General features: G+C 34.0%; 1 protein-coding gene across 7 annotated transcripts in view; it reads left to right on the top strand.

Moving 5' to 3' along the window:
- The window catches only part of WDR27 (WD repeat domain 27), a 292,990-nt gene that overhangs the window by 230,854 nt on the left and 48,502 nt on the right, over positions 1 to 13,634 (top strand). The gene's annotated exons all lie outside the window — the stretch shown is intronic.

Below are 13,634 nucleotides of genomic sequence, written 5' to 3'. Positions count from 1 at the left end.
CTTCTTGGGTACTGTATACATCTCCTTTTCTGTTATCCAACTTTGCCCCAAACCTCCATATTTATTCTTTTTTCATTTTTGTAAGGCAAAGGGGTTAAGTGACTTTCCCAGATTATTAAATATCTATCCACTGCTCTACCAACTGCTCCCTCCATGTTTATCCTTGCATACTCTTCTCCTAAATCCATCTCTGAGACACAACAGATCTAGAAGATTAAGGAGTCTTATATTGAGATCACGTTGGACTCAGATGATTTTTGTCCAATTTTTTCATTTTCTGATGATAAATCAAGACTAAGAAAGTCTGTGACTTTTCAACATGGTTGCACATTACTGGGATTTGAACTACTTTTTCTATACATCTGTATTATATTCATTAATTTTACTTATGTTTTCTTTTATGCTCAAGGTAAATAGTAGTGATTTATGTGTTCATTCTTCCCTCTGTAACCTATCTTTATTTTTTTTTCTTATTTTGGAATTGCCATCCTTTGTGATATCTAGATTTCCAGAGATGTTAATTCATTTTTCTTCTCCCTTTGCTCTCTTTTTTCCCCTCTAGGACATTTTCATCTGATCAATCTTCATGGGATAATCTAATAGCGATTCTTTCCATGTTCCTTTAGTGACACTCAAAGAAGTTGAACTTCTCAAGAACAATGATTTTTTTTCATGTCCTTTCTGAATTTTGTTTGGTGCACTCTTTTACCCTTATTCTTTTTCTTTTGTTTTCTCTATTTCCATTCTAAGGGGCCTAATATTCTTGTCCTTTCATTGAAGAAATACTTGCAATTCTCTAATCTGTGAAAAATTCATCTTTTTAAGTAGGCAACTACAAATTAATAGGATTTATTAACTTATAGTGCTAGCCTTTTACCTTTACTCTTAATTCTGTCATATTCCAAGTTTTTCTTCCATTTTTATTTTTGAGGACTGATGAGATACTTTGCTTCAGTGTGAATTACAAACCCCTCCTGATAATAGGTTTACATTTTCACATAGATTTCAATATCATATAACATACTCATAATACAAAATTCAAGTGACATAAGTACAGTTTTTCTATATCCACTGATAATGATTTTTTCAGTTTATATAGTTGAAATAGTTTCTTAGTATTGGTTACTGTGTGAGTCCCTAAGCCAGAGGGAGATTTGTAGGTGTATTTGAGGGGCTCTATGAACTTAGACCAGAAAAAAATCCAGCAATATAATTGTTTTCCTTTTAAATATCATTTTAATTTATTCATTTAAAATATTATTCTGAGGGGTTCAAAGGATTTATGAGTTTGCCAAAGGGGTGTAAATTGATAATTTATGAGAATTTGGAATGGGGGGCTCACTGGCTACTCAATAGGAAAAACATACTAACAATAATTGGTAGTGAGAAATGGGGTGGTGATTGCAATTAGAATAGGCCCAGAGAGAAGCAGTAAAAAGGATTCAGAGACAGGTGGTGGCATGGGAATAGGGGGTGGTGTGGTGAAGGGAGGCAGGCAGTTTTGGGGAAAAGGATGGGAAGGAGTAGAGAGAGACATGGTCATGCAGCTGTTTCTAAGAGATGGGAGCATGCAGCAGCTTGACTTGATGGTAAAGGAAAAGTTTTGGGGGAAGAAAACTTTGAGGGTTTTACTTTTATAGCAGTTTTTGGGAATAAACCACCTTCTATCTATGGGGTTAGTTCATTAACATATCCAAATTATCTCAAAATTTTTGGTAAATTTCAAAGTCTTCACTTAAGAATTATTAACACCTTCTGATCTACTAGTTTGGAGCTATGAAAGTCTAGAATTTGTTTGGAATTTCAATTTTTGCCTTTTGTTCTTAAAGGTCAATATAAAAGCACTATGTTGAGGTCAAGGTATAGTTTGTTCAATTGTGGCTCATCAGACCAGTAAGAGCTCCGAAGGCTGTACCACAGAACGAGTCACAACTAATTCGTGAACTTTACATATCATAGGACCAAAATCCTGACAGTGGAGGTTCTCAGATTGTATGATTTCATTAGTATGGTGTATTATAGGCTTTTATCATGAAAAGTACAGCATGCATTAGATAGTACTGTGACCAAAATTTAAAAAAAAATGAACAACATACCAAATAGGCTTCCTTTTTTTTTAAGTAGTAAACAGAAATTGCTGGTACATATTTTCAGTTTTGTTTAAACATGAGATTTATCCATAGACTAGTTGCAGTAAGATGAGTAATTTGTCCAATAAAGCTTTAAGCTCTGTCCTCAAGAAGTCTGAAAATTTGAACAACTAGAAGTTAATGGCTGGTATTTATGTGCTGCAGACAACTGTGAGTCTCTTTTGGAATAAACACATTGTTATGTTTGAAAGATTATTTGGCCAAAGGGTAATCTCTAAATTGTGAAACTGTTTAGTCCCATATTTTCCATTGGTAAGCATTAGCTTTGAGCTTTCTAAATAAGGTTAATATTGCTGCCTTGTCCTTTTGTTTGGCTGTTCATCAATTGAGAATCCCCTGTTTTGGTTTGATTTCTTTGCTACAAAAGAAAGTACTATTATAAATCTTATTTTGATCTTTCTAGAACTTTTTCTACTTTTGTTGACTTCCTGGGTGTATGCTCCTAGTGATATCCCTGGGTCACTGGATTACATATACTCCTTAGAGATTTAGTTCCAAACTGATTCCTCAAATATTTGAACCAATTCACAGAATTAACAGTGTGTCAGTATATTTGTACTCCAACAACTACTATTTTCTTTTCTAATTTTCAAGATTTTCCTCCTTTGCATTTGTTTTAGATTAGTTACCTTGTTGATTTAGAAAGTTTTAAAGTTTACATACTCAGTTCATTGTTCTGTTTCTGTTATATTCAGCTATACTATTTTGACTTGATGGTAAAGGAAAAGTTTTGGGGGAAGAAAACTTTGAGGGTTTTACTTTTATAGCAGTTTTTGGGAATAAACCACCTTCTATCTATGGGGTTAGTTCATTAACATATCCAAATTATCTCAAAATTTTTGGTAAAAGAACTTCTGACTTCTGAACCAGTTTAATTCCTTATAATTTCCTTTAATAATGTTAACAAAGTTACTTTTGAATCATCCTGGGATTTTATGCTTGTGTTCCATGACCTCTGGGGAATTTTCAGGATTCTCTTTTTGACTGGAGAATTTTGCTTTATTTTCCTTTATGGCATAATACTTATTCATAAAGTCCTGGATTCTCTTTGTATATTTATTCAGTTTTTCTTCTGTCTTTAGGAGTAACTGTTGTTTTTATCTTGTGAACAAGATTTTTTTTTTCTTTTCCTTTCCCCATTACCTTTGTTTTTTAGTCATTCCCTTGTATTCTTAGTCATTTGTCTCTTTTCTCCACTTTGGCTTCTCTCTCTTTCACTGCTATAGACTCCTTGTCTCAAGTGAGGTGATGGTAATGGAGAGCCCAGTCTGTGTTCTTACCTTGAATAAATTTTCAGGGACTGCTTTCATCTTGGTTTCCAACACAATTTCTCCGGGCCAGATGAACTCATAAAGGCTTAGTCTTCCATTCTTCCCTTCTAGTTGCTTCCCATTTCTTTCATGTTACTAGATAGAATCAGTGACTGTTGACATCTATGGAGTGAGTAAGAGGGTGTAAAGTCTGAATAAAGGCTAGGAGATTATGAGTCAAGGGGCCTTACAACCAGATACTACAGCATAAGTCTGGTGGGTTGATTACCCTCAGATAATAAGACTTGTGCTTGAGATCTAAATATTTAAATGATTCTATGTTGTTTTGTGGAGTTTTTGTCTCATGTAGTATTACAGTCATCTTTATAATTTTTCCATTTTCTTATCTGAATGGATTTTATCATTGGTAGATCATATCCTGAATATGATCTGGCTCACATCCCTTAACCCTCAGTGTTCTTCTAGTAGTACCCTAGGTAGTTTAAGAATGTATCTTCTTGAATACTATGAATTCATGAGCCCACAATAGTTTTATTTCCTGCAATATTAGCCAAGAATGACTAGTTTTTTTCAGTTCTGTTTAGTTAATTAACATATTTGTTTTAAGGTTCCAGGGAAAAGGTTCAAGGGAAAAAACTACAAATATTTCCTAATAACATCTTGGGGACATGCTTTCCCCTAAACCATCATTATCTCTGGAGTTCTTAGAGTTCATATCTTTTTTTAAGGTAAAACTCAAGCACTATCTTCTTCAAAAAAGATCTCCCAAGTTCTTGACAGGTGCCTCCTTGTGCCCTTTCTCCCAAAATATCTTGTATTGCACTATTTCCATACATTGTATTTATTCATTTTACATATATATATATATATATATATATATATATATATATATATGTGCTGTATATATATTTGTAGATATACTTGTATTCCCCAGTAACATGTTAGCTCTTTATTAGTGGAGTTGGTTTCATTCTTTTTATTTGTATTTCTAGTCCAGTGTTTGGCACATAGTACAAAGTTAATAAATGCTCTCTGATTGATTGATCTATACCGACTCTTCTTTTATTATGCATTGTTATTGTAGCTAATATCTACAAGCATAAGGCAACAGTGGTTGCTTGTCTCATGTAGACCTTTTACTCACCCTTCCATTTCTGGCCCATGAAAGAAATTGAAAAGCATGTTGGCATGCACTTTTTTTTCAATGCAATAGGGTTAGGTGGCTTGCCAAAGGCCACACAGCTAGGTAATTATTAAGTGTCTGAGGTCGGATTTGAACCCAGGTACTCCTGACTCCAAGGCTGGTGCTCTATCCACTGGGCCACCTAGCTGCCCCTTGGCAGGAACTTCTAAGGGGGAAGATCTAGGGAAAGTAAAAGTGGACATGATAGGGGATGAGAATGAGTTATATTAGATTCTGCACTGGATGGTCTCCACACCAATGTAATTAAGTTCTCATCTGAGAAAGAGAGATCTTTCATTTATCCTATTTCTACCCTATTCCCAGTTCAGTAATATGTAAAAAAAATAATAAAGATTTGCAATGGTCCCCCAAGATTTTTAAAAATCTTAAATCCCAGTTTTATCTTTACTATGATTTTCATATATTGAGACTCTGAAAACAACTTTTTGTAGAAGCAGACAGCTTAGACATGACATTTAGGGGCATTCTCCCCTTATACATTCTATTTTCTAACCAAATCATCTTGGTTTCCAACTGAATTTCTCTGGGCCAGATGAACTCATAAATGCTCAGTCTTCCATTTTTCCTCTGTTGCTTCCTCTTTCTTTCATGTAACTAGATAGTATTAGTGACTGCTGACTTCTATGAAGTAAGAGTGTGTTGAGACTGAATCATGACTGTGGGGATTTGCAGTCAAATTGACTTGTTGTTGCCTATATAAGATGATCCATAGCCTTTAATACCAATTGTCCTCCATGCCTGAAATGTTCTCTTTCCTTATCTCCACTTTTTGGGACCCATATCCCCTTTCAAGTTTCAGCTCTGGCATCATCTCTTTCAAAAAAGCCTCAATTATTTCTCCTTTTTGTTAGTGTCTCCCCCTCACACCTATCACAAACATTGCTGCATATTTTATTTATTTATCTCTGTATATCTTGTTTTTCACCAATGGAATATAGACTTCTTCAGGGTAGGAACTGTTTCATTTTTGTCTTTATGTCACTAGTATCTATCTAGGATGATAGCATCTGGTACCCTGTGAAGATGATGATGTCTAGTTTTTGTACTTAAAGAAGGTTATGACCTCAGGGAGATGATACCATGACAAGCACGTGAATTGGATTTGAGTGAGGGGGTGCTGTGCTAAGTTACCAGCCTCACTTTCTTCTCCAGAACTATGTGGGTCCAGTGGCCAGATATGGATCAGGATCACTGGAGATGACACTGGATTGTGAGGCAGTCAATGTAAGTGATTCTCCAGGGTCACACAACTAGTAAGTATTTGAGGTTGGATTTGAACTCAAGGCTTTCTGATTTCAGTACTCTACACACTGTGCCTTCTAGCTGCCTTTAAACATTAGTGACTTAAAAGAATTGAAATGAATACTCTTTGAATTTGTGACTGACTTTATCATCTCCACAGCCCTGTACATATTAATCATGATTACTAATTATTTGATATGATATAAATAAAATATAAATGATATAAATTCTGTAGTAGAGTATAGTTAAGGGAATTGTAGGAGACAGGGCTAGAAGGCCTAGGACTTTGTTTTGTGTGTTGGAGGCTCTGTATCTTCTATAGGGAGTGGGGATCAATGAGGAATTCTTTGTATAAGGGGATGATATAATCAAATGTTGTTTCATTCAAATTAATTAGGAGATATCATAGAAGCTCAAGCATTTTATTGCCTGAAAGACCTTAGGGATCATCCAGGCTTGAATGGCCCACAGAGGAATTCCTGGGGGCACGGGAAGGGCATCCAAATCTATAAGCACATCAAGCATTATTATCTTGTTCTTCATTTAGCTCCAACAAAAGATGCAACCAAAGCAATGAGTTTTGTGTAATGGTTCTGTATTATTAACACTTCATTGGTGCCTAACAGGAAATAAAAAAATCCAGGAATGGTCAGAGGAATATAATGTTTAAAATAATAAAATAATAATTTGGTTTTTTTGAAGAATTGCTGAATTCATGATAATTTTTTGTTATATATTTTATCAAGCAAGAGATAATTATTGTATAAACCATTCATGTGGTCTATATATAATATATTCACATTCAAAAAACTAAGCCTCAGCAGGTTGAGTCACTTATTCAAGGGACAATAGCAATGACAGAATTAAAAGTTAGGGCTCTTGATACTTGTTTTTTTTTTTTATATTTTCCCACACAAATGACTTTTCCTGTATTTAAAAATAATCTAAGCAAAATTTCTGAAGTTTTAAAGTTTCACAAATTTCCTTTGGATCTACTTTTTGATTCATTCCACTTAGTTAAAGACCATTTTAAAATTTGTATTAGGATAGTTGAGAATTCTTTAACTTTCCTTATAATTGGAACCAAAAATGATTGATTCTAAGGATCATTATTTTAATCCTGACTTTACTGTTAAATGACCTGTTTATTGTTTAAGATATTGCCCATCTCATAAATGGCATTAGAATTGCGAAGGGAGCAGAAAAAAACAAATATTTAATCAAAACTGATTAAATTGGTTTGAGAAAAAATTTTTCCTCAACTAAAATTTTGAGAAGAGTCAGAATTTTCATAGCACTAAATAGAGAATTCCTCCCAGAGTCTTAAGGACATTGGATAAACTGTAAATGAAACAGCTATTTGAGTACTGTGTGGATATTATATAAGGATTACTGGAGTCATGCCTTACAGAAAGGTGAGTCTTTTGGGATTAATTTTGTAAGTTCGAAATGGGTCCTTGCTAATATGGAGGTCTTGATTAAATAGAAACTATTACTGAGGAAGGAAATCATTAAATGGAGATAAACATAGAAGGGGAAACTAGGTAAAGGAGGATTTGAGGACATAAGATAAGGGAAGCATTAGAGAAGTGATAATGGAAGACAATATAAAAGCCAACAAGATCTAATAAAAAATGATAATGTTGCAGTTGTATTGCTGGAGAGCCTTGCTAATTAGAAGAGAGGCATTGCTTTTCTGAGATTAGTAAGAGAAAGACAGGACTAATCAGTTCCAACTTGTCTGATCAAAAAGAATCCTTTTAAACATTTGCTTGAATTACTCTTTACTGCCTTCCATGGTTTGACGTTTAAGAGGAAAAAAGGGTGGGAAGAGGATGATGGGGAAGAGAAAGACTTTGGAGCAATAAATCAATGGATCCTTCCATGTATTTGGCACTGGATAAGAAGTACAAAGAAAGAAATTACTCCTGTTCTACTCTCAAAAGAGCTTTCATTCTAATGGGAGAGACAGTAGTTACTTATAAAATTATATAACATATGAAAATATAAATATATAAAAAACAAATACAAATATATACAAAGTAGTGAAATACAAGGTACTTGTAGAGGGAGGGCAGTAGCTAGAGGTTGGGGAGTGGGAATCAGGCAATGCTTCATGTAGAAGGTGGTACTTAAGCTATGTCTTAAAGAGATATTCTGAAGTTTGAACTCTCTTAAACTTTAGTTTCTTTGAGTTTCTTATGCCTCCCTAGTAGGTTTTTTTAAATGTGTTCACTTCTTCTACAGATACTACTTTGGGGGTTGTGACTCAGGTTCTTAAGTAGACTTTTAATTATTTTTGTTCTTGTCATCTACTGAGCGTTGCAATTATTTTTATGCCTGCCTTCTATTGAGGAAATGTCCTTACTCTTACTTTTAAGATTTGTAATTTAGAAATTTTTTCATGTATAAAAATCAGTGATGTCAAAATGTGGAGCTATAATATAGTACAAAAGAGGATACATATGTACACATCAGAGATACCCCATGACCTAGAGTTTCAGTAGTAATCATGTGATTGTGGTCATGAGTATCCATTTGGACATATTACCCTGACCTACTGAAGTAAGTGCAAGTTGGGGGTAACTGATTCAGCCCAGAGAGAGAAAGATTGTATGAGTACCACATTACTCATCACATCTACAGGATTCATAGTCCACATATATATGGGAGTTGATGCCATGCTCACGTTAAAGTGGATTGGAATTACATTTCTCTATTTCTCCTCATTGTTCTTATTACATTTTGTGAACCCTTGCAAATAGATATGTTTACATATGCAGCTTTAGCTTCAGCTTACCATAAAAATTGAGGTCAGTGCCACAAGACATGAAATTATGAGGGAAAAACCACACTGAGTAGTTTATTATTATTTTTTGGTTCAGTCACATTCATACCATAGCTGCTGTAGGTAGTCTGTGTTGGATTAGTGTTATATGTGTAGGATTTGCATTGGCTAATAGTGCTTTTTTCTAAATGTAAACTTTGTAAATGAATATATTTAGCATGTTTATTATTTGTAGTCTGGTTAGGTTAAGAATGGATATTTTACTGAATCTAAGACAGATGGTGAGAATATTGAAATGTCATTGTACTAAGCATATCTATTAGTGGTTGTATAACCACCAATCCAAACACTTTTAGTGTAAACTTGAGCAGTTTACTATGTCAGATAAGTTTTTTTTTTAAATCTGCATTAGAACTATATGAAGGTGATAATAATATCTTTCCATTTCAAGAACACTCATAGTGGTGATGTTTATGGTGATTCATCCATACCTGGAATTCATATTTCCCTTAGTAACCAGTAGAAAATCTTTAGTAGGCGTTTGCCCAGAATAAGAAAGCATCATTTTCCTGTGAGAGAACTTCTCTACAGCCAGGTAAATCTTTGGTTTTGTGTGGTCATTTTTCAGTCTGATTCTTCATTTAGGGCTTTCTTGGCAAAGATGTTGGAATGGTTTGCCATTTTCTTCTCCAGATCATTTTAAAGATAAGGAAAGTGAGGGAAAACTTTGTTAAGAGACTTGCCCAGAGTCACACAGCTGGCTAGATTCAAACTCAGGGAGATAGATGAATCTTCCTGTCTCCAGTCACCTAGCTGCCTTCAGATCAATCTTATCTTCATTATCTTTATATAATCAGCTGCCAGAGATTTGCCAAATGAATACCACAGATTTTTAGTGGTAGTGATCCTAAGAGCTGACATATATAATATAGATCATTTAGTTCACTCAGCTATCAAAATAACCTTCCTAAAACCAAAGTCTGATCATTCATGTCATCTGTCCCTCTCTCCTTCCCCTTCCTCCTCCTCCTTCTCCCCCCCCCCCCCAGAACTTTCCCCTTCATTGAGTTCCAATGGCCAGAATCTTGGGTTTGGATTTTAAGCTCCTTCACAAGGTGGCCTTTTCATTCTGCCTTACAGGTCTTCTTATACATTACTCCTCCTCATGTACAACACAGTCCAGTGACACCGGCCTTCTTGCTGTTCCTCAAACAAACACCATTTCCCAGCTCTAGGCCTCATCACTGGCTATTTTCCAGGCTTGGAATTCTTTCCCTCCTTCACTTCCGCCTCCTAGCTCTGACTCAGGACTCCTTCAATACATTTCAAATTTCACCTTCTCCAGTGCTAGTTCCTTCCTTATGAGAGAACTTCCAATTTATCCTTTATATGTCTGTTTTGATTTACCTTATTGTTTGCAAGTTGACTTCCCCTTTAGATTGTGAGCTTTCAGGGCATTGGTTTTTTTATTTTATTTTATTATTATTTTTTTTTGGCTTGCTTTGTTCACCTAGTGTATAGGGCCTAGCACATAACATGCTTAATTGGTGCTTCTTGATTTGGCTTGTTGACTTACAAAATACTTTTTACATAAATATGACTTTTGGTCCTAAATTGGTATTAAAAACCCCACATTTATAGATGAGAAAACAAAGGCTTAGAGAGTCCAAAGAATCAAGCATTTACAACTGAAATGAAGTTGAGACTACTTAGACCTATTATCTTATTTTAGAACCAAAGAAACTGAGACTTATGGAGATTAAAAGTGATTTACCTGGGATCGTGAAGGTCCTAAGTAGTAGAGTTTTGGAATTAGGACCCACATTCCCTGAAGCAGACTGGCAGATATTTACAAGTAAATGCTGTCATGACTACCACCCCCACACCCCCCCCACCCCCGCCATACACACAAATGACCTTTCAGATTTCCCAGAGGGACTCATTACAATGACCACTCCTGGTGGGGATATTTATACATAATTATGCTCAATTGTAGCTGATGCCCTAATGTGATCAGCAGCATATAGGATGTACACAATATGTAATTCTGACAGAAGGATTTATGGAAGTCTTAAAGAAAAAAACAACACTATTTCCATTAAGGAAAGTTTGACGAAAATATTTCAAGTTAGAAACATAGAAGTTTGTTTTCATTCTCATTTGATCTATTAGCAAAACATTTCATTTTTCTTCCTGTTGTGAGTCGTTCTTATTGGCAAGGTAGAATCCTTGAATACTTTCCAGAGATGATTTAAATTTCCAGGAATGCACCCTTGGTTTTGTTTCTGTTAACATTTGATTTCTCTGAATGAAAGTATTGGGGAGAGGTATTAGTTTCATAAATCTAAAAACTATAACTACTGTTTAGAAGTGACATCTTCTGATAGGAGCATCATACTATGAAACAGTATATTCATTGAATTTCAAGGCTGAAGATTGATTACTTTTGTCCTCATTTATCAGAGGTAATCCATATCTTCTCTGCTGGACTCTATACTGTTGCAACCATTTCTAACATTTTCAAATGATAATTCAGTTTTTAATCCTATTTCTGACACATTTTGCCCATGTTATCCTGGGACTTGATTTTTTTGTGGTTGAGATGATTCTAAGACTTAAATTTCAGAGAAGGTCCTAGCCTGTATTAGAACTCCAGAGAATTCACTTTATCAGTGAAATCACAGGCCTAGTCCCTACTTTCCCAATCTTAGTCAGTATTAGATTATATATACTTTAGGAAATGTTGAATATGTTTTATTATAGATGGGTTGAGTTCATCCAGAAAATGCACTGTTAAAATATCACAGCATACTTTAAAAGTGGGACAAAGCTTGGCAACAATCAGTAAGTATTTAGTTTTCAGGGCAAGGTGTACTAATGGAAAATATTTTGTCCTATAATGATTCTCTTGATTTCTTCTTTTTCCTAATTCTTGTCAAATAGTTTTGAAAAATAGATTTTGAGAAATGATATGTTTTTCTCCTTTCTTATTACACATTAGCAGGTACTTAGTATATGTTTATTGAATGATATTGCAGTGATATGTAATATACTTTTTGATGCTAAATTGAAATATTTGCTGGCATTCATGGTCAAGAAAAATGAAGGTATAATCAACAAATACAAAAAATGAACAAAACCTCTCAAAAATAAGAGAAATAAGATAGCTAATAGATGTACAATATATACTCTGAGTATAATATATGTCTGAGGCAACTCAATTTCTTTTGGCACTGCAGGATTGGGTTCTCAAAATGTGGCTATTATTCCTTTCTTGGGCAATGCAAATAACTTTGAGAGGTTGGGTGTGGCTTTCTAAATTTAAATAGTTGACAATTAATTTCAATTGACAATCCAATGATTATCAGTTGATATCAATCAACCAGAAAGATTAAAAATTAGCAAAATTAGAGGCTTAATTAAGGAAGTATAATAATAACTTCTTGTACACATCACTCCAAGACTGTGGTATGCTCTATTATTAGAATGTGGGAAAGTGATTTAATCTCAATTCAGTTTTATTAATTTTACAATAATAATGAGACTTAAGTAGCTTTCTGAACTTAATCAAATGACAGTATTCTTTTTGGACTTCCATTGCCACATCCTTAGAATTTTAGAAGGCTGAACTGATTAATTACTAAGGTTTTTTTTGTATATAATATGATGCAACTTTATTTCTGTGGACAAACATTCAAAATAATTCAGGATATTCTGAATTTCAAAATAAATATGATCAAATGAATTTTAGTTCATTACATTTTATTATTTGAATATAGTTTAGCAGTCTTCCTTTTAATGACTTTTTTCAGATTTAAATTATCAGCCTTCAAAATTATCTTTTATAAAGGTTCAAAAGCCTTAATCTTAGTGGTCATATTATTTAATTTTATGAAGTTCTAAACCAAGACTCATAGAAATTAAATATAATATTACTCAATTAGTGGATAGAAAGAGGATTCAAATTCACATCCTTTGACTCCAGATGCAGCATCTTTTCTGCAGTACCAAGGTGGCCTTCTCAAAAAATGTGAAATGCTCTAATAAGTAAAAGAGATGAAAATAACTAACTGCTAATTTCAAGTGGATCTGAGATAATAACTTCAGTTGTTATGGGGATTAAAAGAAATTTTCTGGATTTAAAAAATGATTATTTAAGGCAGTGGAGTTAAGTGATTTGACCAAGATTCATGTACTAGGTAATTATTAAGGGTCTGAAGTTGGATTTAAACTCAGGTCCTCCTGGTGCCACCTAATTGTTCCCTGGATTTCTTATAAAGGGTTTTATTTATACTCTTTTCTTTAAATATCATGGTTACTTCCCACTGCTGTCCTTATGCAATCCCCATTGTAACAATACTTTCAGAAAAGCAATCAGAATAGTACAATTGGCCATAAATGACAACGGTATTCCTCATTCCACATTTAAAGTTCACCATTTCTATGTTCAGGAGAGAGAAGCAGAGTTCTAAATTTGTGACTATAGTACTCAATGACTATAATGATTATTGTTAGCCTTTTAGAAATCAGTGTTTTGAACCCTTTCATCATTGTTTTCCTTTATATCATTGGACTCACTTTGTGAATTGTTCACTTGATTCTTCTTACATCACTCTTCATTAGTTCATCTATGTTTTTCCAAATTTCTCTAGTTCTTCATATCTATTGTTTCTTATGGCATAATACTATTCCTTTCCCATTTGTCCACTATTCTTAAGTAAGGGATTTTTTCTCCAGAATTTTTGTTCTTAGATTTAACAAATACTAACTGCTACTCTGTTGAGGTGCATCTAGGTCTCTCTTGACTAGTTTAATCAGTGATCAACACATTTTTTCTTAAACCGTAGCTTTTAATTTTGGTGATTTTTCTTTTTAACTTAGCTTTCGTTCTATAGGCCTCTTTTATTCCTCCTTTCTTTATTTGTGTTGAGATTAATTTTGTTATTTTACCTAGTTCTGTAAAGCAAACTTTTGGATTT

This window comes from Macrotis lagotis, chromosome 5, assembly GCF_037893015.1.
Source record: "Macrotis lagotis isolate mMagLag1 chromosome 5, bilby.v1.9.chrom.fasta, whole genome shotgun sequence".
Classification (NCBI taxonomy): domain Eukaryota; kingdom Metazoa; phylum Chordata; class Mammalia; order Peramelemorphia; family Peramelidae; genus Macrotis; species Macrotis lagotis.
The sequence above is the reverse complement of the archived record's forward strand: the minus strand, read 5'-3'. Positions and strand labels throughout refer to the sequence as shown.